The sequence below is a fragment of the Gavialis gangeticus genome, unplaced genomic scaffold (genome assembly GCF_001723915.1).
Source record: "Gavialis gangeticus isolate Ggan-Ray unplaced genomic scaffold, GavGan_comp1, whole genome shotgun sequence".
Classification (NCBI taxonomy): domain Eukaryota; kingdom Metazoa; phylum Chordata; order Crocodylia; family Gavialidae; genus Gavialis; species Gavialis gangeticus.
Genome location: NW_017729026.1, coordinates 16773139 through 16798218, shown reverse-complemented (window position 1 = coordinate 16798218; position 25080 = coordinate 16773139). Strand labels below are relative to the sequence as shown.

Genomic DNA, 25080 nt, shown 5'->3' with positions numbered 1-25080 from the left:
TCTTTAATTGTTTGGGGTAGGCTTTTGCTGCCTCTTCATCAGCAGATGCAGCTTTACCAGTAGCCTGCACGTTTTTGAGGTTGAAGCGGTTCCTAAAATTGTTAAGCCAACCTTGGCTAGCTTTGAATTCCTTCTCATCAGAAGGCTGTCCCTCTTTGGCGGGAGGTTTGAACAGCGTGTAGAGGCTAAGAGCCTTTTCTCACAACGTGTTGCCATTGATAGGCACATGTTTATTGTTCATATCTTCCAGCCATAAGTTTAATGCCTTTTCAGTCTTCACTAAAGTCTTATCACACACTTGGCTCGTCACCTTAGCAGTTATTGGAGCACTTGATGCCACGGCTTGACAAATTTCTCTCTCTCAAATCTTGATGGCACGGATGCTAGATTCGTTGCACCCATATTTACGCACCACGTTGGAGACCGACATACCATCTCTCAATAAGTCCAACACAGCCAGTTTTTCCTCCAGCGTTGGAACAGATCAGTTTCTTTGGCTGAGCACCAGACGAAGTAGTTAGTTTGTGTTTAGGGGCCATGTTGTATGAAAAATACGTATCTTTAAACACTAGAATCACACTCAGCATGGCGAGATGCTCACACCATGAGAGGCATGTGGGAACTGAGACCCACTGAGGGAACAGCAGATTCATGTCTCCCATCTCATGCTCACTCCAGGGCATATGCTCATTGAATGAAATGGTGGGAGGAATCGCCCACACTATTTAAATTGTTACTTTTTAATTTTTTTTTGCCGAGCACGTATAGTTGAATTCGCGTAAGTTAAATACGCGTATGATGCAACTCCACTGTAAAAGCCAATGTAGCCCTTCTACATGAGAAATGTATTGATTGTCCCAAATAGGAAGGATACAGCACATCATGGCTCATCAACATCTACCTGATATGATAAAAATTATAATTCTGGACTCTTCAGAAACCAGAAAATTGGTCTAAAACTATTTAAAAAACTTTTAAAAATTACTGCAGTCTAAAGACTACATTTATAATTCTTTTTATAAAATACATTCTATTAATAATTTAAAAAATTGTTTAGCAGTTAATCAATTTACAATTAAATTGGCCGCAGTAAAATTTTACTTCAATTTCCTCTTTTTGCAAGAACTTGAGTTGTAAATTATGACAATATCTGGAACAAGTGACAATCCTAAATAGAGTCCTTCCAGTAAACTCCTTAACTAACAAGCAATTTAGAAGCACTGAAAGTTAGAAATGTTATATACCCATGGCAGGATAGAAAATTAGACCATTTCTTGTAAAATTATCCACAAAAAAGTTATCCATGTAAATAAGCTTATACATGCACACAAGTGTGTGCATTGTACACTTACATTCAAGACATTTCATTGAGGCCTTTATAAAAAGACCATTAAATGATAGAAGTAGTTGCTACCAGGTACTATATTAAACTTGTTTTAATTAAAGGGATTGTAATCATACAATAGAATAAGAATTATACATAACAAAAGATAAAACAGAATTAATGTGAAAGCAGTACTATTTAGAGCTAATGAACAAGCAAAGTTTCAGGAAAACCTTATTCCTTGAATCTGACTAGACAACATATATAAGGACATGGCAGCACATCATTTCTAATCTACAACGTTGTAAAAATGTTTCTGACTATTAAATGATGAATATCTAAATCAGCAACAATTTTGCTCTTTTTCATTGTACATGGAATGAAGGGAAGATTTTTTTTTTAAGTGTATACCTGTAAGATTTTTTTGATCAACTATCACTAGAGAGTTGGGTGACAACGTATTTTAATTTGTTTCTGAAGTAAAACTGTACAGTGCTTACAGCTTCAAAACCATAATCCTAAAATGTTATTTTAAGTAGTTTGGAAACCTGTCTGCTCCCATTTTCCCAGCTAATATGAAATCTGTACAAAAGCAGCAGCTTCCTAACCCAAAATGCCATACTATTTCCACCCTAACTTGAAGAAAGAACCACAGGGACAAAAGGTTAATTCCACTGCTTTGCATTTAGCCTCACACTTTGGATAACTATGCTAACTATGAGGACTGCTTCAGTAATGTAGGCAAGAGCTTATTGGGAACTAAAAAGATTATTCACTTGTTTCACAAGAGCTGAACAGCTATTAGCGATGCATGATGAATCAATCACTGAAAGGCTGCAAAATTTACAGTCTCAATCTCTTGAGCATCAAAACTTTGTATATGCATAGCAGTGGTTTTCAATCTTGTTGAACCCAGGAAACACCTTTGAAAATACCAGCTCTTAACTTTCACTCATTTTTTCTGAGTACACCTAAGTATCAGGCCAGGTAGGTTTAAGCACTCAGAGAAGCCAATGCACTTACATAACTGGTTAATAAGCAACCAGATCAGCTCAACAGGAGCTTCCCTAATTATTTTTTCATTCAAATTTAAGTTTTAAAGACATTCTTTTCCATTAAAATTCTATTCTATGAATATTTATGCCAAGTGTTTGGTCAGAAAACTGTTACAAAGTTCTAATAAATGCCATCACCTTGAAAATTAGAAGTTGCCTAAAATATTCTTGACATTTAAAAGCACATTTTAACTAAATGTAAGCAGTGAAGCTAATAGACCATTAAAGCATTGTATTTTCTGACATTTGGGCAAAGAAAATCTAAGTCATGATTAAACAGCAACCTTAACTTTAACAGGCCTGTGTGCATTTAACTGTTTGCATTATACTGCCCTTTCAGTACCTGTGGTCAATGCTCACAGGGAGCATGAGACTTCCATGTGGGGGATTGGGGAGTCAACCACTCTACTCTTTTGAACAAGGCTAAGGACAATTCAAAGTGATGTAGTTAAAGTAATGCAAGCTTCCTTGTGGAAAGGATCTCAGCCTGGAGAAGAACTTTGAGGTAGGAAGGGTGGGCATTGCAGGAAAAAAATAACTGGGAGACATTTGGAGCAAGAAGTGACACTGTAAGAATGCTGAAGGAGGGAACTGAAAGGAATGGGAGGACATTGTGATGTTGCTGCAGAAAATGGGATTTTACAGGGAAGCATATCCTAGAAAAACATAGGGGGACAATGGTTGGAAATGGAAAACAAAAAGTTAAGAAATTGTCCAAACAGACGAAAACACAAAGAAACAGAAAAAACAGGAAGAAGGAGAGGAGGAGACTGCTGCAAAAAGACTCCAAAGGATCTGGAGACAAAGGTGCTCCAGTCCAAAAAGGTTGGGTAACATTGCATTATAGTATAGCACAACTCATATGAAGGAATAAATATAAAATGGGTTTCTTTAATTTTTCTTCGTATTAAAGTGAATGGACATATATGAATTTGAATCCAAGTGCAAAAGGCTGACTCAGTTGCTTAAACAAGAAAAGCACTCTGACTCTTAAAACATTTACATCCAAATGGTTAGAGAAAATTTTTGAATAATCCAGAGCTGATGTTTGTTACAGAAAGTATCTCATAAAGCTAAAGCAAATGGATCTGGGAAAGGTGATTAAGAATTCCCAATGAAGGAGAATCTACTTGATAGGACTATGTGAGGTCAACACAGTACCACATGGTCTCAACTGCTGAGTTCTCTCCCAGATGCATATATATGTGGCAAAGTACTCAAAAGGAAACAGCTGGCTAGGCAGAAATATAGACACACTTTCAAGCTGCTAAAGCTTGTGGGGCACATGATGCGGACAACATAAAAATTTAGGATTCCACAGAGAAAAAAACAAAACAAAAAATCAGCTATGGCTCTTACAATGTATACTTATAAAGCAGGGGAGAGAAAAATATGGTCCGCCGGACCCCTAAAAAATTTAGAAAATATTTATCTACTCCTGGCTGCCTGTCAGAGATGACAATGTCTGTTACTATTTGTCATTTTTCTATAATCCATTTTTATTTTTTGATGCTTCTACTGCATATGTTAGTTTCTTGAACAGTTAATAAATACTGTAATTATATTTATTCATTTACATTTAACTTGCAAGGTTAAAAAATGGGCCTACACACCGTTTTCCCTTTCTGGTCCCAACTACAAGGGCTGCTCACTGGAAAACCGATTTTATCAGAAAAATCAAGGAAGTAAAAGCTGAGCAACTGAGAATAGTATCTGTAAAGTGACTAAACATATAAGTCTTTGTTAATATAACTGGAATGGCTACTTAAGTTGGAAAAAAATAAGCCCGTGTTAAAGACTTACCTTCTTCGAATTATCAAAATAGGGGTTGGAATTCAGAGTAAACATCTCAGATATTAAGACTTGAGAAGACCAAAACCTAGCATTTCTGACAACTTTAACATTTAAAAAATCATTAGGAAAGAGAAAAGTGCTAAAACACTCCAAACCAAATTTAAAAAAAATCCTCTGCTAATCACTTCTAAGGATATGAGTTGTCAAATCTTCTTTCTGACACTACTGTGAAGAATGAGTCTATTAGGCATAGAACAGTTAATACATCTTTCATTATACATCATTCTGCCCCAGAATTTTTCTCATTCAGAAGCAAGTCAGAGACTAGGCTGTCAAGTCAGGCATCATCATGTAATGGCCGAACACTAAAGACAGCTTCAAAACCACAACGAAATCCAGCTATAATATTTAAGACAAAGTTTTAAAAATAAAGCTATACACATCAACATATAATGCATAAGGTCATGCTGGAGGAAGTAGACAAAGAACTTTTTCTCTCCACCCTCATTTTTTTCAATCTTTGCTTCCTTAGCTTTATTTGTACATTAATATCGACATTCACTTACATATTGTCACTTATATTTCCATATTACAACCTCTCATGATACAGACAATAGCTTTGTATAAATAATTTATTATAAAAGGAGACCTACACTAACATGCTCCTTCCACTGTAGGAGAAAAGAATGAAGTTACGAAAAGGGATTCTTTTGTTCTTGCAGAACATAGCTCTATGAATTATTATAATTTTAATATATCATTACAAAATAGTAAATTTACCACAGTGAAAGGAAAATATGAGCTGGACCTAACTGTGTAACAGTGGATGTCTTTACATGTGCTGACTAAGAGCCAGTCTCAATAAGAGCCCCGCAGTGTCTCGTGTATTCAGCGTCCTGTACTTCAAAATGGCGGCAGAGGCACGTCCCGGGGAGTGGGGTGACACCGACTACTCACCCACAGCCCAGAACAACGCTCCCGGGGAATCCGCGTGGCCGGTGAGCTGTCTCTATGTGCAGCTGTGGCCGGCCGGTGATGTCAGCACCAGACGCCGGCCGGCAAAGATAAAAATGGTGGTGGCTGCGGCGGAGGGGGCAGATGGCCCTAGGGAGGAGCTGCTACAGGTGCTGTGGGAGAAGCAGGTCCCGGGGGAGCATCCTGAGGGGGATGGAGAGCTGGAGCGAGGAGCATTGGGGAGAAAAATACCCCGTAGGTATCCAGCATCGGACGCCGAGGAAGTGAGCGCATCCCTGGACAACAGAGAGCAGAGGCAGCCACGAGGACCTTGCAAGACCCAGGTGGAGGGTTGGACTGGTGGGGAGTGGAGGATGGCACGCTGGGAGGCAAGAGCTCGGAAGGACCCAGACGAAGAGCTGTGATCGGGGCCGGGTCGCTGCCCAAGTCCTGGAGGCTAAGCGGGAACGGGCTTGTGCTTAGGGGACTAGGTGAAGTAAGTTACACGGGGAGCGGGGAGTAGCACTGTTGTCGGGGCTGTAGGTGATTGTCCCTACCTTGGGGAAGTCTGGGGAAAGCACCCAGGGTACTAGGCATAGGGAAACCAGAGAACTGGTCCCGGAGATACCCCTTTGGGGAGCAGGGTTAGCAGTGAGCCTTGCCAGGAGTGTGCATGACCCGAGCCCACGAGGTGACAGTACGCAAGTGGGATAAACTGGATCTGCTAGGTAGACCTCAAGACATCGCTAAGGCGGCCTGACAAAGGTGGCGTGAGGCTGGGGTGCAGGGGTGGTGGAGCCCCGTGTACAACCGCTGGGTCGGACCCGGGCATTGAGGTACCCGCCAGGTGACCCCGCCCATTGCGGAACATCAAGAGGTGGCAGGCGAGAGCGGGATTGTCGACACGGAAGGGAGAGCTGCCTCAACGTTTCTAAAGGGCCTGGACGTGGAGTAACACCTGGCGGGAACATTGGAGTCGCATCCACATGGATAGAGAAAGCCTGGCGGGCACAGGGCACTTTAACTAAAGCTCATTCAATGAGCTTTAAAGTACCCTGCTGCTATTTTGAAGCATGGGGATGCTGAATATGCGAGATGAGGAGGCTGCTGGAGCATATTAATTAGCATGCTCCAGCAGACTCGATTAATTAAGTCTGCTTCAATGCACTGTAATTACAGCATGGCAGAGCAGTGTCCTTGCACGTTTATAGGCATCCAGCATCTCCGAAGGAGGATTCTTTATAAATAACACAGGGAAAGAAAAAAAATCAGCAAACTGGGTGTCCAATTCACGTGCCCTTTGGTTTTGTCATAGCCTTAGTCTTCTAGTCATTGAGGAATTGGGTTTTACCCTTCTGAAGCAGGTATGTCTTTACAGAGTAAGGCACTGTGAAGTGGAAAGCTTCAGTACTTACCAGAGTGCTTTGATCCACCTCCTCATAACTTGCTGCCATGAGCTAGCAATTAGAATTATGTCCTTTTGCAATAGTTAGCTTTTTAATTACCTCCAGTGTAGTTTAAGGTGGGGCTGCTTAAACAGTCTGGAAATTTGGCTGGTGGTGAGGGAGCGGTGTCAATTAATGCTGCAAACGCTTCCCTACTACCGAATTTGCAAGCCCTGTGGGCTAGATAACAGGTGCTGTGTGCATGGCAGGGCCAGCAAGCACAGGGCTGGGATAGTAGGCCTGATCCAGCATAAGCGGGGCCAGGGCAGTGGGCCTGATCCAGTGTGTGTGAGCTGGAGCATAGGGCCCAATCTGGTATTCACAGGGTCAGGGCTGCAGTCCAATTTGGGAGGCATGCTGGATACAGCCTGCAAGCCAACCCTGCACTATTTCTCCAGTCGACAGGGCCAAAAGTTTGGGCATGATTGGTTTAAGGCGTTTTATACGCTACTATAATCATGTTTGTTCCCTACACCTACTTGTTTTATTAAGGCTTATAGTTCATGTACTGAACTCCTCTCATGAAATTAGAGTAAACTATCCTCTATCCTGGTGTGCAACAGACCAAGTTGTAAGCAGTCTTTCAGTATGAATCTGCATTAGTGTTGCTATGCAACTGAAGGCTCAAGTGCCTTTAGGGGCAACATTCATCTTGCACGCACCAAATTTCACTGCATTCTTCAATAGCTCAGGATGAAGAGACAAGGCTGAGAGTAGGTTTGGTGTCTCCAGCCAGAGCATACTGACGTTAAGTGAAGAAATACTCCTGAGTACACACTTGCAGGCATCTTTTAGGATGCATAAGTTTGACTAATTTAAATAGGACTCTGGAACGCTACTGAAAAAGAGAGATACAGCTTGATTGAAAGAGCAAGGACAAATGTTTAATTAAGAACAAAGCATCAACAGCAAAATCTCAAGCATCTTTCACCACCAGCAGCTGACATTTTGCTCAGCTGTGGTGCATTTGGCCAGGACAGCTCACAGGAAAGTGACTCCTGGCATGAATTCATTAACACATTAACTTTAATTAAGCAAGCAATGTCATACCCCAGCAGTAACCGGGGCTTCCTCCCAAGATGAAACTAGACACGTTTAGCTGAAAGAATTGGAGATGCTGCCACAGCAGATTGACCAGCTGGCCATGGTTATGCTGATCTAGACTTGCAAATACGCTAAACAGGGCTGTGACCCCCAGCACATGTAAGCTAACTGATACAGAATATCATAGCATTACATGCACTGATTGTGGTTCCCACCGACTTCAGTATAAGCTACAGATTATGCCTCTCTTTAGTGTGTAGCGTACTCTTGCTAAAAGCACTAAATTTTTGTTTCGTAGATGTGTAAATCATGGATTGGCTTTACTAGCTTATTTTGCAGGTGATGAAATAAGGCGTGGATGAATTTTTGAAACAAACCAAACCTCAAGGTAAGAAATATTTGAGGGAAATACTGAGAAATACTGGTTAAAGAAATCTGCCAGAGAAGTCTGCAATCAAACCAATGTCTGTCTTTTGTCTGGCCTGCCCCTCTGGATGGATGAAAAAACTGTTGAGTTACAATGTTTGATCAGTTTATGGTTTAATCTTCCATAATCCAATGTTGAATCCAAGATCACTTATAACATCTGAAACAGCACACAGGATCACAATGCATGTGGTGTTGTAGATTAAAGGGTTCATGGTCAGACCACAGAGTCTAAAGGGTGTATTTAACTCATTCAGGAGTTTTGTACACAGTTTTAAAACATTGTTCACTAGTGAGAGCTGTTCTTTCTTGTCTGGCTTCCTCTCCATCCTTAGGCATAAGCTTATCTGCTCAGTGAGCAGGACTGAAGTATTACTGTATTTCTTGTTGGTTTCAGACCCCAGTGAAGCCAGGCGACGTAAAAAAAGGAGGAGGGCCGCTTCCCAGATAAGGAACTCCCAGTTGTAAGCAGCATTCAGGAATGTTTTGTGACCTTTTAGAAATTGTGCACAGCATATAAAAGCAATTGAAACAGCCAGTAAAAAAACAGATGATACAACTATGTCCACAGATCGTTGGAGCCCTTGCCTCCTAAGACAGGAGCGAAGGGACAACCAAATCTTAATATTTTTCACCTTCCTGAGCCTGAAGTGGGGGATTTTATATTTCCTGGCTTTCCGAGCTGATGTGGTGTGGCTAAAAAGCTTGGCAAACAAAAATTGCTGTTTGTAAGTTCTCTCAGCAACGCACATCATGAAGAAAAATATCCACGTTAGGCACAGACGCTCGAGGAAGTTAATCACAGACAAGACAATGACAGGGGTAATAATAGCTCCCCCACAGAAGAAATTCAACAGTTCCTCTGCAGAAACAGATTGCAGCTGCTCAAAGTTCTTTGTATGGAAGATTCGGTAGAGGGAAGGAAGAAATGCTAACCCTATTGTGATAATGTTTCCAAGAATCTGATAGCCCACTCCCTGTTGATAGGCATTAACCTTGCTCATGATTATGCCACTGATTTCCAACACAGACATATCCACCTTCTTGTATTCATTCCCTTCCCAGATTAGAGTGCTCACTTTTGCAGATACAGGGCTTGTATTCTGAAGCCAGAACAAATGGTTTTGTTGGAAAACATCATCTTTCAAGTCCCGTTTACTTCCTCTTGCGTTAGCTGCTTCACTGTCACTAGTGTAGGAGGAACGGCATTCTGAACCATGAAGTAGGTCATCCCAAAGCATGTCCTCCATCTCTGAATCATAGTGGGTGCTCTCCAAGTCCCTCTGGGACACACTGCAGCTCCGGGACCCAGAACTGAAACAAGATCTTGTCTCCTGATCTAAGCCTGTTGATTCTACTTCAGATTCTACCACACTGTTAGACCCTCTGGTATCTTTAATGGTTTGCTTAACTTGTGAGACTGGCTGATTTAGAGAAATAAGAGGCTTCCTGTTCTTATCTTCACTGTCACTGGACATACCTTCTATGCTTCTGAGTAACAAAGTTCTCTGTGCCACAGCTTCAGCATCTTCACCACTTGATAGCTCATCAGATATGCCACCCAGGTGCACACTGCCATCCCAATGTTTCTTTTCCTCATCTGAAAGTTTTTCTTTTTCTTCCAAGTGTTGTGGCCTATATTTGGATCCGGAATGCCTGTGTTTAATGTCACTATGCCCAGAACTTGCACTATTTTCTGTTTCAGTCCCATTTTCAGCTACCAGTTTCACCCTCCTGAAACTCCTTTGGAAGACCAGGCCAAACAAACTATTGATAAGGGATAGAAGTTCTGATTGCTCTTCTCCTTCAATGGCTTTATCAGAAGAGGAACTGCCAGAAACACCGTACCCATCCTCACTTGCCAATTTGTTTAATTTTCTCCTCCTGTTGCTGCTGGTGATTCTGTGGTTTCCGGAGGGCTTGTGTTTCTCGGTAGATGCTATCTGACAATGAATAGTTCCTGTCAGTAGCATAAGGCACACTGATCCAATGATTTCACTTGCACTCACAACAGGTTTCAGGAAATACAACACAACTGCAAGCACTTGCATAAGATAAAGCACCAGAAGCCACACAAAAATATGCTGGGATGTAACTTGTATCCACCAATGGCTGAAAAGTGGAAAAAACACAATCCGCACAATCCCTTTGCTAGTGCAGCCAGTTAGCGATGTCCATGGGCTTGCAGGTTTGTCTTTGGCAAACGTGGAACCTTTGATTAGGTCAACATCTATTAGGTCTGGTTGCCTGTAGCCTTTCTTTTTGGGTTTATTATTGAAGCCCTTGATCTTACTCTGCTCCAGTGACTTCTCCCAGATCTGCTGGTTGTAGGCCCCAATCTTGTTCTGGTACCATGAGATGGCATCCCTACTGCTGGTGGCCATTGGGCTGGACTGCAGGAGGCAGGTGCACTCTGCTGGGGCCAGCCACGATGCCCTGCTTGGGGTAAGCGGCTACCACACCACCCTGCCTGGCTGCTCTTACCCTGAACTCAGCCCCACTGTAGCCTGGGGCCACTTGCTGCTGCCCTGAATGCTCCCTCGGGGGTGTGCTGTAACCAGAGATGGCAGCCCATTTAGCAAGGGGTCTGCTTTCTTTCCTGTTTTGCGGAACACCAGAATGTGCTGTGTTGCTCCTTGACAGTGCATTCTAATATTTGCATGTATGTGGAAACAATCCAAGGTTCTAATGGTGTGTGCTCCTTATGGAATGTACTGTATGCATGCTCTGCCCCCCATGATGCTGCGCCCCCAAGAGAATGAAAAATTTTAAGCAGACATCCCAAAAGGCTGAGCTGAAAATCTGCCAATGATTTTTTTTTTTATTAGTGCCATTGATACAGATAAACACATCAAGATGCTCCACTGAACTGAAACCTTTGACTGGCATCAGTAGGCTTTTGACTGACTAATGATAAAAAAAAACAACCAACTTCCCACCCCCAAACACCACTGTAGCCCCTGCATTGACCTGAAATCTGTGACTGACATCAACAGGCTTCTGACTAATAAGAAAAATAAAAAACAACCCCCCCCACCCCCAAACAGCACTATAGCCCCTTCACAAGATTATCCCGCTGTACTGGGCCTTGGTGAGGCTGCAGCTGAAATACTGCATCCAATTCTGGGCTCTGCAATTCAAGAAGGATGTGGAGAAGCTTGAGTGAGTCCAGATAGCCACGTGCATGATCAGAGGGCAAGAGAACAGGCTTCATGATGAGAGGCTGAGAGCCATGAGACTCTTCAGCCTGGAATAGTGCAGGCTCAGGGGTTACCTGGTGGCAGCCTATAAGTATATAAGGGGTGTGCATCAGGACCTGGGGGAACGCTTGTTCACCAGAGCACCCCAAGGGATGACAAGGTCCAATGATCACAAACTCCTCCAAGACTGTTTTAGGCTGGACGTAAGGACAAACTACTTTACTGTCTGAGCCCCCAAGGGCTGCAAGAGATTCCCTCCGGAAGTGGTACAAGCACCTACTTTGGGCTCTTTTAAGAAACGTTTGGATACTTATCTTTCTGGGATCCTTTGATCCCAGCTGACTTCCTGCCCCTGGGGCAGGGGGTTGGACTTGATGATCTTCCAAGGTCCCTTCCAGCCCTAAAGTCTGAAATCTATGAAGATGCACAGTATACAACTACCATTAAAATCCAATTATAACAAACACTTGCCCATTTATTTTAAGCAGTGCTATAGATGAGCCTGCCCAATGGTCAGGGAGGAATAGTAATCTTTCATTTAAATTTGTTGGGATCATAACCCCAGGACTCCCCTCTCCTAGCTGAGACATGATTTAGACCAGGGATTAGTATTCTATTATGAGCCGTGGCAGGGCTGCCAATTCCCCTGAACATTGAAGACCCTCCCCTTGTATTGCCTAAGCCTTCTGATGCCTCCTTCACCACGTGTCACTGCTTCCGCCCTCTGTGCCACATGCAACCAATTCCCATCCCCACTGGCAGTTGGAAAACATAGATTCAGTTGCAAGATTAAGCAATGACTGCTGCGGGGGATGACAGAAAGCAGCTGGGAGGGTTGTGGTACTGGGGCACTGCAGAGGTCATTCGTGGCACAGAGCAGGGAGAAGGGCTGATTTATCCCCTATGCCATCGTGGCTGAATCAGGCCTTCACAGGCCAGATACCATTATCCTGCAGGCCACATACGGCCTGCAGGCAGTAGGTTGCTAACCTCTGATTTAGACGCATAGTTTTAAAATCACTCTTTCAGACCTAAATCATCTTGCAATTCGTTGTTGAACACTGGTACAACTTCAGAGAGAGGGCCTCCATCCAGATTCATTTATAGCTTGGTAGTTTGGGTTGCAATTTGACCACACCCTCTGCCGCTTCCCCTCTTGGACTGAGAAGACAACTTATCCTACCAGTTACAGCATTCATAGGGGACATGGGATATTTCATAAAAAAGTGGATACTGACACTGCTAGTGGCCATAACCTGAAAGAAAAGAGTGCAGGCACCGCCTCAGGAGAGAAGGTCAAGCTACAGATTCCAAGTGGACAGTGGCACCTCCATTCAGGTTCATACAGAGTGAAGCAACTAATTTCCAGAGAGCAGCAAGGAGTTCAGACAGATCCCCTCACTAGGCTTAGCATTTTCTACTGGCTAGTTCCAGGCAGCTCTGTATTCTACATTTAAGTTTTTTAATACAATGCAAAAAACAACAAACCAGTGAAATGGATTCACTTCATCCCCAAAGGTCAAGTTAATCTAACATGTATTTCAATTTATATTAGTTTTTCTGATTTTCCTTTTTGAAGGCTGCAATAAAAAAAAGCTTCTCCACATGATAACATTTCTTAGAAGTTGGTGAAGGCACCCGTTGGAATCGATTAAAAGCAGGGGTGCTCAGTCTCTGGCCCGTGGACCAAGTGCAGCCTGCAGAGCCTTGGAATCCAGCTCGGGGGGCTACTGACAGGTTGGGAAATTTGGAGATGGGGGAACAGTGGCAGTTAATACTGTCACCCCTCTCACTGCCAAAATCCCAAGCCCTGTGGGGTAAGTCGGCCAGACCAGAGCCAGGTCATGCCCCCTTCCCTCCATGTTGCTGGTTTGGAGCCGGGCTATGCTCCCTTCCTGTCATGGGGCTGGGCCATGTCTCATCCCCATGTGGCTAGTTTGCGGCCAGGCCATGCCCCCTCCTTTCCCACCTGCAGCTCATGGGGCTGGCCTATGTCCCCTTCCCTTCGCTTGGCCAGGTTGGAGCTGTGCCCCATCCCCATGGGCCCAATCCAACCCCTACTATGGCATAGCTCAATACAGCCCCGGGGGATCTGGTCTGTGGAGGAATCAGGTACTGCCCATCTGGTCTGCCAGCCATAAAGGTTGAGCACCACCGGCTTAAAAGCTTCCAGGGTTTCCAATCAGACATTTGGTGAACATTTTAGGTATGTAATAGTATGGCTGTGGTGGTATTTTTAAAATGCATTTTAACCCCATGGATTCCTGTTTTATTTTTGGTTTTGTTCTCTGAACATTGTCTTCAATGACTTCTGCCACCCTATCAGTCACCAGGCACTGATAGGCATCTCTTACCCATAGCTTTTCTGGAAATAGAAATCCTAAGTAGTTGAGTAAACAACTTATTGCATTTGAAAAAGTTGTGGTTCGTTCATACAGAACAAACTTCAGATGGTTTATCTATAAAGCCACAAAATCTTCATTTTTCCAGTCAGCAAGGCTTTCTATAGAATTGGAGATTTGAAAGAGACCTCAAGGGTCATTTAGTCCAGCTCCTTGAATGAATGCAGGATATGCTGTTCTCTAATTTTAATGATGAAATGTGTTGAGTGGGCTGAAATGGCCTACTGATCACAGAACGAACTGTATTCACTCATTGTTATGTCCCACTGCTCAGCAGGCATGGTATGATTTTCCCTCAGTAAATAAAGCAGGATTTTGGTAGAACATTTTCAGTGCAAATTGAAGTTAGATTCTCTGAAAAGTAGTCTGAGTTTTGTTTACTTACGTGCAAAGTTAATACACTTAAGTATTTTGTATTTTCTCTGTGTGTTGTAAAAAACGTATTTATAGATAAGGTATGAAAAATGCAAGCTGACAAAATCATTATAGTAATTGCATTGGCTGTGTTTATTAATTTGTCACAATTAAGTCGATAAGAGTTTTAGTAACATCGTTATATTGCTTGATTACTTTTGAAAGTGATTATCTTAAGAACTCTATTTAATTGGAAGCCTCTCAATTTACAAGGTACATTAAACTCTCTGTAGCATTTTAAGATTATTCAACATATGCAGGTCAATTACCAGTAATCACTGTTTTATACAAATGTTCCATAAAAGACTATAGTATGGAACTGACAAAGAGGAAGACTAAAAGTATTTTAAATAATACAACTGAATTTCAATGGACATTTTAAGAATGAAAGGATATCTTTAATACTGTACTTTTAACATAACGCTTTCCTGAAGTGTTTACAGTACTCAAATCTAAGTCAAGATAAAACAACAGTTCTCTAATTTAACACAGATGAAGAAATTTGTCATGACTACTAAATCACTGAATTGCACTAACTATACTCATGCCCAGTAGCACATTAATTTTCAGGCTAGAAAATTGCAATTAATTTTTTTAATATTATTATAGTACTTTTCATTTGCCAGTTAATAAAAATGGATTGCAATCAATCACTGTTAATCCCATTACTAGAACAGAACTGCTCTAAGCAATTTCCATATAAAGACGCGTGTATTCAAGGTGCTTTCTGTGTTACCTCCTCTCTGGGAGCTATGTTCTTTTTCTTTTTTTTAAGTATTTTAAAACGGTTGTTATAATAATGGAAATAAATGATAGTCAGATTATGCTGGGAGAAAAGTTACAGTAGACTTAATAATAAGGGACTCTTAAGAGTCTCATAGTGGTGAAAAAGAGCGACATACTATTTCAGCAATATTTCAACTGTATTTGGTATCTTTTTAATTTTAATTGTTTCGAATTATTAAAATTCACTTATAGGAATACATAAAATGACCTATCTATAGTTATAATCAGGAAACATTTTTCTTCTGCTAGTTATCATGTGCAGTGAGAAACAATTAAAATTATTCCACACCTGTCTGACCTTCACAGAGCATAAACCACAAGATTTACAGGAACAATTAACATGATATGGGTAGGAAATGTCTTTGTAGAGACTAATGGATTTTCAAACAGCGTTTTGGACATATTTTTTTAGAAAGATATTGAGGTGAACTGATAGTAACCACAAAAGGTTTACATAGGGCAGTCATTCTCAAGCAGTATGCTGTGTCCTACTCCTAGTGGAGGGGCTAGCAATCTTTTTCAAGCTGTGGGCCAGAACAATAGCCTCAGTCCAGTGTGGGCTGAGTGGCTTCAGCAGCACATTCAGTAGCAGGGTTTTCCTGCGCCTCCACTCGAGCCACGCAGTTGGGAGCTATGTTGGTACTGTTGTTGCTTCTCCTGGCAGCCTACTCCCCAGCTGTGGTGCAAGGGCAGCTTCCAACCAGAGGGAGCTGAGCAGGGTCTGAGCAGATGGATACTGCTTTCACGCTGCTGCTGTTATTCCTTGCCCCCAGCCTAACCCCTGCACAGCTCTGACTGGAACCTGCACTCACAGCATCGTTTTGGGGAGGAGCGTGGTAAAATGTAGCAGCAGCAGCAGCAGTGTAGGCACAGCTTCCAGCTCCCCAGCTACTCTGCCCCAGCCTAGGCATAGGCACAGGCAAAGCCCTGTGGTTCTCTGGGCCAAATGCAGTCCACAGGTTGACCCATGCTAGAGTATCTCTCATGTTACCAAGACAAAATTCCAGTAATGCTATATTAGGGAAACAAGTACATCAGATAATCCTATACTGGGGAGGCAGGAAAGGAAACTTAAAAGACTACCACATCAAGAGTAAAAAAGAAAAGAAAACCATTTATTTTTTCTTAAAGTCTTCCGTAGCTGAAGAGGGATTAACTGGGTGCCACTGGTAAGGAACACAAGCTGTTATGTGTACTTAGTCTTATGTAAATGATATACTTTCTAGAATATGCTTATAATTTGTTTATCTCAAATGCCAGAAGCTTGAAATACTACTTGACTGCTATATTCAGAACCTCAAAGGATCAGTTTAGCACATGATGACATATTAGGGAAATCAGAAACTGTTTTTTTAATAATGGTACTTCAACAATTAGAGGGCCAATTGTGTGCTTCATATTGAGAAAAACATATCCAAACAGAGATAGTAGAGAAGACAATCACACAAATGATATAAAGCATTGAAAACCTGACTTGTGATGAATAGCTATATTCATCCATAACAAAATATCACATTATATACTGGGAAAAACTTTTTAAACTATAAGGGTGGTGGAACACTAAACCACAGTACATAAGGGAGACTGTGGAATCCCCTTCTTGGAAGTTTTTAAAGTAGATTAAAGACATATTTGCCAGGTATAGCCTCGATTTGTGAGTTTTGCCAGAATGGACCAGCTGACCTCTTGTTATCTTGTCTGGTTTTTCTATAATCTCCTGACAAAGGAACATATGAAGGATCACAAATTTTTGTATTAAGAAAAAAGGGTATAGAAAAACTAGTCAGCCTAAAAGTATGAGATGTATGCTTGGAAATATCCTGATGTTGCCATTTTTACTTGCATACAACATGCATCTTTTTACTAGCTGCTGGGAATTGGGATGTGCATTTTAAGTTAGCAAATATGGCAGCTTCTGCTGCATGAACCTCTACCAGGAAAAAGAGAAAGTAAGGCTGTGTGTGCTGAACAGGGGCTCCATAGCTGATGGCTACAAACATTTTCCCTTTCTGAGGTTCATGCTGCAGAAGCCGATCAGGCACTGTTGGCTGTCCACCCAGCTTGTCTCAAGAAGAGAACAGGGGTCAGGCATTTTTGGCTGAGCCAGCAGCACCTGCAGTGTTCTGCAGCTAGAAGTTTAACCGACCAGCCACAAGATTTTGCTCCTTCCCAACTGCATATTCCGTAGGGAAAATATAGTTCTGACCTTATTTTCAAGGAAGCGTATATTTTTCTTCATTCTGCCTTTCAAAGACAAGTTATGTACCTAATCTGCAGGCATGATATATGCAAGATAATATGGTAATTTGCATAGGTCATAAAAGTTGCGGGCAGTCTGTAGTTTTTAATGGAACCATGGAAATTATGGGAGAAGCAGACCATGGAACTGGAAACCAAGATGTGCCCAGCTGTGCCCATTATACAGATACTTACATGAAGTGAGGGATGGGAAGAGACAATCTTTTACAAGTAGGAAGACATTTCTTCCTTCAGAGTTGGAATAGATGGCAAAGTTTCTTCAGCCAGAGTAAACATTAATTAGAATAGGTTAGAAACGAGCCAAAGAACAGCAGCCTTAGGGAAGTGTATATATTAGAAAAGTAACATGGGAACAAAAGACAAAGATGGACTGCATTTACTGGTCATATTCACATTATGAAAGATAAAACTAAGAGCCAATGGAAGATTACAGAAGCCCGTAATAAAAATATGGCATTAGCAATGCCAGCTTGAAACTTTAAAACTTTAATTAAGAAATTGACATAATCTTGGTTTAGGCAAAGGAGAAAGTCTGGACTTCAAACTCCCTGTTTTTATGCGAGAAGTAATGTATTTTTCCTATAAATATAAGGTAGGATAAGATGCAGGACCACAGCCAGTTATGCTATAATTAAAATAGAATGCTTATTACATCAATTAACGCACCTTTGACAGAAGAAGTGATATAATATGAAAATCTATAGGACAGCATTCAATAATGCAGACATTGATATCTTTATTAAATGAAAAGAATTAGTTCAGAGTTGTGGAAAACATGGTTGTTGACATGAGCACCTGGAAACAAACAATTCCCAGAATCTAAATGAATCGTCAAAAAGCTAATCATTTTAAAAGCAGAGTCCTTTGCTGAATTATTGAAGATTCTGATAAGAAAGGAAACATCATTAAGCCTAGTAATTACACATCTTATAAAAATTATAGATTCTGAAATCCAAACTTTGTGGCAACAGTGAGCTTAATATGCTGCTGTGATTAACTGATTGATTGCTAGGGAAAAAATAACCTATATTTTTACCTGTTTCTTAAGGAAAGCAAGTTGTAAAAATCAGAGCAAAGGCAATCCAAAAAGTTAAAACTGCAAAATGCTAAAACAGACTGCTTTTTTAATTTATTTTTTAAAAATTTTTTTAAGCAGACTTTTCACAAGTTTAAACAGAACAAAGAATTATCACCGCCAACTGTCCTGAAATTTATGGATGATCCATAAACAGCCTAAATATGCTTGTCTGTGAAGTCCATAAGAAAAATTAAGCCATTGGTAAAAAGCAGGAACGCTGAACTTGTTTCAAGACTGTGTTGGAATAAAGCTAAGTACAGGCATCTATGCTGGATAGGGACCCTATTGTGTCAGTATCGAAGAGAAATTATAAAAGTCTAGGCAGCAACAGGAGAATGTATTAAAGTTTAACATAGAAAGATATTATTTGGTTTCTTCACAGGATAACTGATGTGACGAATTTTCTGCCACTGAAGATGTAGTAAGACAGAAGCATGCACCCTCAGGTAAGATGCTGAAGAGTGGGCAGGTGGGTGGGAGGCGGCTGGTTAAATTGCCAGTCTGACTTGATTTTGGAGACTCCCACTGCTGCTGCACAGGCTTTCTGTGTGCCAGCAGCTGCTGCTATTGCATGGGCTCCTAGGTGCCACCATTGTGGCACATACTCTAAATCTACATTCATGAGTGGTATACTGCTTCCTCACCCTGCCCGTTACGCTGCTGTAGTAAGAATCCATTTTCTCAATTACATTGGAGAATTGCTTGTTTGTTAATGATAATTCATGTTCATTCACAGGTTTAAACAAAGTGTATACATTGCCATATTTACTCAAATTCAAGATGAGGCTTTTTCACTCATTTGATGGGGGGTGGGAAGCTTCACTTCTGAGTACTGCTCTGGGGCCAGAGCTGGGCTGAGGTAGTTTGTGCAGCAAGGAAGGAGGCAAGTGGCAGGGGAGAGTGTGGGAGAGACTGTGCAGGGAAGAGGGGGGAAGGAGGGGGACAGTGTAGTGCAAGGGAGGGTGGGGGAGAGATCATGTGGAGCCTGGGAAAATCATGTGGTGCATGGAGGGGAATGTTGGGGGAGACCACGTGGTGCAGGGGCAGGGGTGACTATGCAGAGATTGAAAAGTGGCAAGGGAGTTGCTGTGACTCCAGCTTTGGTCCAGGCCCAGGGATGGAGCTGCCACTACTGCTGCTGTCTGGCTGAAGCCAGAGCCACCACAGGCTACAGCCAGAACTACCACATAGGGTAAGCAGCATTTGTCGGGTGGGGAGGGAGGCAGATACAACAGGGGAACAGGCAGCAATGACTGCAAAGGGCCAGGGCAGCAGGTAGAGGGGGGAAAGAACTGAGGAAGGACAAGTGGTGGGGAGGGGTGGGGGAATGGGACAGGCAGCAAAGGGGCATGCCCTGGAGAGCACAGGTTTTCAGGAAAAAGCAGAGGTCAAGCTGCCTGCTTCACTGCTGCTACTTCCCCTGCCACAGTGGTGGTGTCCTTTTCTCCCCAGCACCACCTGGGGTGACAAGGAACAATGGTAATAAGCTGATGGAGAATGTGTTTAGGTTACAGATCAGAAGGCAATATTTTATGGTTAGGGTGGCCAATATCTGGTACCAACTTCCCAGGGAAGTGGTCCTTGCCTCTACCTTGGGCAAATTCAAGAGGAGGTTGGATGATCACCTGTCTGGGGTCTTGTGAACCTGGCATTCATTCCTGCCTGTGGCAGGGGGTCAGGCTAGATGATCTGTTCAGGTCCCTCCTGACCCTAGCTACTGTGAAACTATGCCAAGATACAGGAGATTAGTTGCTTTTCAGAGGGTCAGATTCTATTCCACCTAGTAGATGTCTGAGTGATATTTTGGCATGTAAGTACAAACCTATTCTAACCTGTTCAAGTCCCTGAAAACCCATTAATACAGAAGGTGGGTGGGATTCTTGTTGTTTTTTGTGCCTCAGTCTTAAGTTTAACATTATAAAAGTAGACACATTGATAGTTTTTCAAGGATTCAAGCAAGATGGAACAAGATTACACTTGGATACTTAATAGATGGAATGGCATCTGGTCCCCAAATCTAGTGTTGCATTGCATCAATTTTGTAATCCAGTCAAATGTAAGCTAGTCTTTCTGCTACAGCGGGATCCTCACAGCACCCACAGTTAAAGACATGTAGAGCATTTTTATTACTGCTCTTGCATCAGTGAAGCATTTATTATATCCCCTCCTCAAACACAAGAAAGCAAACAAGTAAACATTTTTCTCCTTGAAAACTGCAAACAAACCAGATTGAGAAGGTGCAATATAAACACAGGAACTTTCATATGATCAGCAATGACAAAGAGCAGAAAATGAGGAGGTTTGGTTCTCACCCCACTCTCCTATATATTAGTTCTATTTCCATTAGAGATGCTCTACAATCAATCCAAAGAATAATTTCCTTTAAAACCATAGCTACCAGTTTTATTTTGAAAGTTCTTCTAGATAACTAGAGTTAACACAGCTCAACCCTTGCAAACAATATTTGATTTATTTGATTCTAAACTGGATGGTGCTTCATCAGCAGAAAGTTCTAAATAAGTCATTCCGACTGAACCTCTGGAAGTTGTTTGTGATAAGCTGGCTGAGTCACAAGGACAAATTGAAAGCATGAAATCACTAAACAGAAGCACTGATAAAGAACAATGTAATGTTATCTAGAAAATGTGAGCCTTTGGAAATTTTTTCAAAACCATGCAATATTCATATTTTAGGCATTCCTGATAATGCAAAGGGAACTGAGCTGAAAGATAAGGTTTAATGAATAATTTACTCCAGTAGTTCCAAAAACCCTTAAAATTTCAGCACCCTTATCATCCATATTTTGCCTGGAAAGGCACAGGGTGTGGTGTGATGCAGTAATCCCTGGACCATCCTTGCAGGCCAGTGATATACAGAATATAGTAATTAATGAAAATCAAAACTATCCTGCTATAAAAACAGTAATTACTGATACAAAGATGTTGACATTGCATGAACTGCATAAAAAATTATATTTCTGTAACTCTCTTCCTAAAGTGATGCAAATGAGTTATGAGATTAACCAGTTTACTTGTAGATGGACAACCATTCTGTACCTCCTTTGCTCTTGCAGTTCATGGAATGCATTTTAGCCAGCATTAAAATGTAAGAAGTCAGACAATTCTCTACTGGGACCAGGCACCAGTCTCACAGCGTGTTCTCAAATAGGGACAACACCTTTGCTGGAGTAAAACTTACCACTTGTAGTAATTTGTTAATAAAAGTAAGTACTTACAACATTTGATAGAACCCCTCCCCACTGCCTCAGGCTTGTTTTTTCTGAAAACTCCTGTTTCAAAGTTGCTCACTAATATGTTGCATCATCTTCTTACAAAATGTACCACCCTCTTTCCTTACAACTCTGTTGGCAAATGATTCACTTGCAACACTGAGCCAACACAACAGATATTACAGTCCCTAACCAGACTGAAGCTTCCTAACAAGGTGGGTGTAAAAAAGTGAGTGGTGTCTGTCCAAAATACACTTCTAGGTTCTACTAATATGAATGATAGTATTTAGCTCATCTTTAACCTTCACCATATGCTTTGGGCTTAACTATTTTTATCCAGACTTTTAAGATGTATTTAACATATGACAATGCAATTCTTATATTTTATAAATGGATAAAAGCTATCCAGGACATAAAAAAGTCATTCTGAGAAGGAGTAACTCAGTGGATTAGCAGTAATTCTATAAACTAAGAGGCAGGAGTTCCATGCACATATAACTGTTTTCCTGGAACCCATAGAGGTGATGACAGTTGGGTACCTGGGGTTCTGGCAGAGGGGGCTCTCATGGCACCCCACTCATAGTCAGGCATCAGGGCCTCAATGAAGGGGCAGCTTTGCTCATACTGTATTGCAACTGGATAGTGGGAAAAAATGGTAGCAATGGTCAGGTCCTACCCACCCCCTCACCTCTAACCTGAGCTGAGTCATTTCAGCCACCTGATAGAAAACATTGCCAGCTGACCTACAAGATAAAGACAATACCTGAAGAAGGGCTATATAAAACAAAGTCTTGACAATGATTTCTTCAAATCCCAAAGAGCAGTCCATCATTCTACCACTTTGATTTGTTCATTAACAATATTTTGGGATATGATGAAGAAAGATTCAGCAGTAGCTATTCGATATTGGTACTAAAATAAGCAAACGAGTCAGAAGAGGAGTTTCAAACTTGTCAGCATAGTAGAAGTGAAAAACAGATGTCCAATTTGAACTCAAGATTGGGAACAACAAGGGTATCAGGTATAAGAAATATGACTGAGAAATTTCAAGAAAGAAAAAAGGAAGCCTAGCCCCAAATAACCAAAACACCTCAACTACTGAAATATACACCAGAAACAGAGAAGTTCAAGGCAAAAGCAAAAATAACCCAGAAACTGACTTACAGTTTGTCTGTCTTACTGCTTAAGGTAGATAGTAAAAATGTTCAAAAGGTCATTAAGATATCAGGGAAGAGAGGGAGTGAAGGCAAGACAGGGAGACAACATTATTTGTATAAGTAACAGATATAAGAGAAAGAGCACAGAACTTCTGGTAGATGAATTTTGATATCAAAATACATACCCCTCTGAAGCCAGAAAAAGAATAGGACTTTCTAAGAATACTGAAGCATTAGTACAAGAGAAGCAGAGAGCAAAGTGCTTTATTATTCAAATCACTACTAGAAAAAAAAAATCAGACAACTAGCTCATCTATCCATGAAAAAGTAATTCAGAAGAAAAGGATCAACTCTTACAAAGTAGTTTGAGTGCTTTTCCAGTTTAAAATAAATCCAAGTAATATCAGGAAAAATTCAGACATGCTAAATATGACATCACTGGTAAAATTCCATAAAAGCTTTACTGCAACGTATTTTAAGCAGAAGTAACAAGGTTTGTTTGTAAAACAGATCTGGTTCTTCCATAATAAGTCTATACACAGACACAGACACCTAGACATTCAGAAGAAACAATCATGACAGCCAGGTATTTTGTAGGAAGACAAAAAAAGTACAGTTTAAATTGGTAGAGTTCAAAGATGACTCCACTTAAACGTATAAAGATTTTACCACTACTAGTAGTTAGATTTATATCCTGCCCTATGTAAAAAGTCTCAGGATAGGCTTACAATAACAGACAAATAACCCCCAAGTTAAGAAATAACAAGCAAGATTAGAGGGAGCCAGAAAGTAGAAGATGAAGTGTCACAGTTTAGACTTGCCTGAAGACACTTCTCTACAAACAAAATATTTATCATGGATTACTTTTTTATTTTTTATTTTTTTTATTTATTTATTTATTTTTAATGCAACACATGTTTACAAGGGACTCTACAGTACCAATAAGAAGGTAAGTCTCCTCCCCTGGAGAATTTGCAGTGAAAGATCATGTTTCAAAACTGTCTGATCACACTCGCTGTTTGTATTTTTAATGTGACCATAGCATAGGAGGGTAAATACTTATGGCACATTTTAAGGAAGCTTGGTAGTCCTGGTTCTGAGCTTCACTGAGTCAGATCCTACAAGAATCAGATCCAGAGGCCAGAGCCCAGCTGTACATTAAGTAAAAGCTGAGAGGCGTAGGTCAGTCTGGATAGATAGCAAGCAGATCCTTACATTGATACTGGACTTATAGGCAGCCAGACTTAATCAAGTAGATTAGGAGTGTCAATCTTACCTGGGCCTGGGGATGGATCTAAACCATGGGGCTCCATGCAAGCCAGATCTGTGTAGCTGGCAGCTGCAGCATAACTGGCAATGGTGGTGGTATGACCAAATGGCAGTAAGCCAGGAAAGCAGGGCAGCCCTCACTTGCCTTCCTGCTACTGATGGCCATGTTCAGCAAGGCTCTACACCCATATTCTGTCACAGGCCCATGTCTCCCCTGACCATGACCTCAACTTCTGGTAGCTGGACAGGTCAGATGAGATGGCTCTGGAGACCATATTTAGTCTGTGGACTGTATCTTCGACACCCCTGAACTAGACCAAGCCCATTAGCTGGCATTTGAAGAAGCCCTCCTATCTGTAGGACAAACCCATAAATCCATGCTAGACACCCTAAAGCTGTGATATCAAACATATTGCCTCCAGGCGGGACCTGGCCTGCAAAGGTAGGTCATCTTGAATGCAGGGCCTATTTCCATGGCTGCTGAAGCCTCTGTGGCAGCAGTGTTAATCCCTGTGGCTGCCAAAACTGCTGTTTCGGCACATCTTCAGAACTTGAACTCAGGCAGTTGACATTGCTCACCTTTCCGCAACCCTTCTCCCCACTCCCAACTGAAACCAGGCATTTTGTCATCCCTGGTAACTGAAAGCAGCAGCAGGGGAAAGGGGTGGAGATAGGGCCAGAGAGTGGCAGCAGTGGGTTCTGGAGGCTTGCCAAAATAACAGCTCCAGCAGCAGTGGGGAGTAACACCACTGCTCACAGGCTGTCCAGCCCATAGGAACCCTGTGGCCAGGAGTCGGCCCATGGGGCCAAATTAGTTTGACACCCCATGCCCTAAAGTAATACTAAACCAAGCACTATGCCCAGCCCATGCCCTTTCTGGTCAGTAAATAACCATCATGTGCAAGCGGTACCACTTATGATCACTCATTTATGGAGAATCTTCCCTAATTCAAACACAATAGCAGCAGTGGACCCACTGCGCATACATCACTTCTGCCTAATTACCACCTACTGTTAAACCTTCTATTCTTGAAAAAGCTCAAAGAGACCTGGTAAAACCTGCTTAGACAGCAAGCCATCAATGTAGATAACACAATTTACCCTTCAGCACATGCAACCACAATCAGGTGGCCAAGTGCCACAGTGAAACTGAATCATGGATGAAGAACAACTCGGGCAGCTGGAGACCAGGGATGTCCCAGGGGCAGGAGGGAGGGTGTGAATTGAGGCTGCAGAGACCGTCA

At 41.7% G+C, this 25080-nt stretch overlaps 1 protein-coding gene and 1 pseudogene across 1 annotated transcript in view; both read right to left on the bottom strand.

Moving 5' to 3' along the window:
• MAN1A1 (mannosidase alpha class 1A member 1) overlaps positions 1-25080 on the bottom strand; it is a 277351-nt gene that overhangs the window by 104798 nt on the left and 147473 nt on the right. The window lies entirely within an intron of this gene.
• LOC109299554 lies at positions 7717-10846 on the bottom strand (annotated as a pseudogene).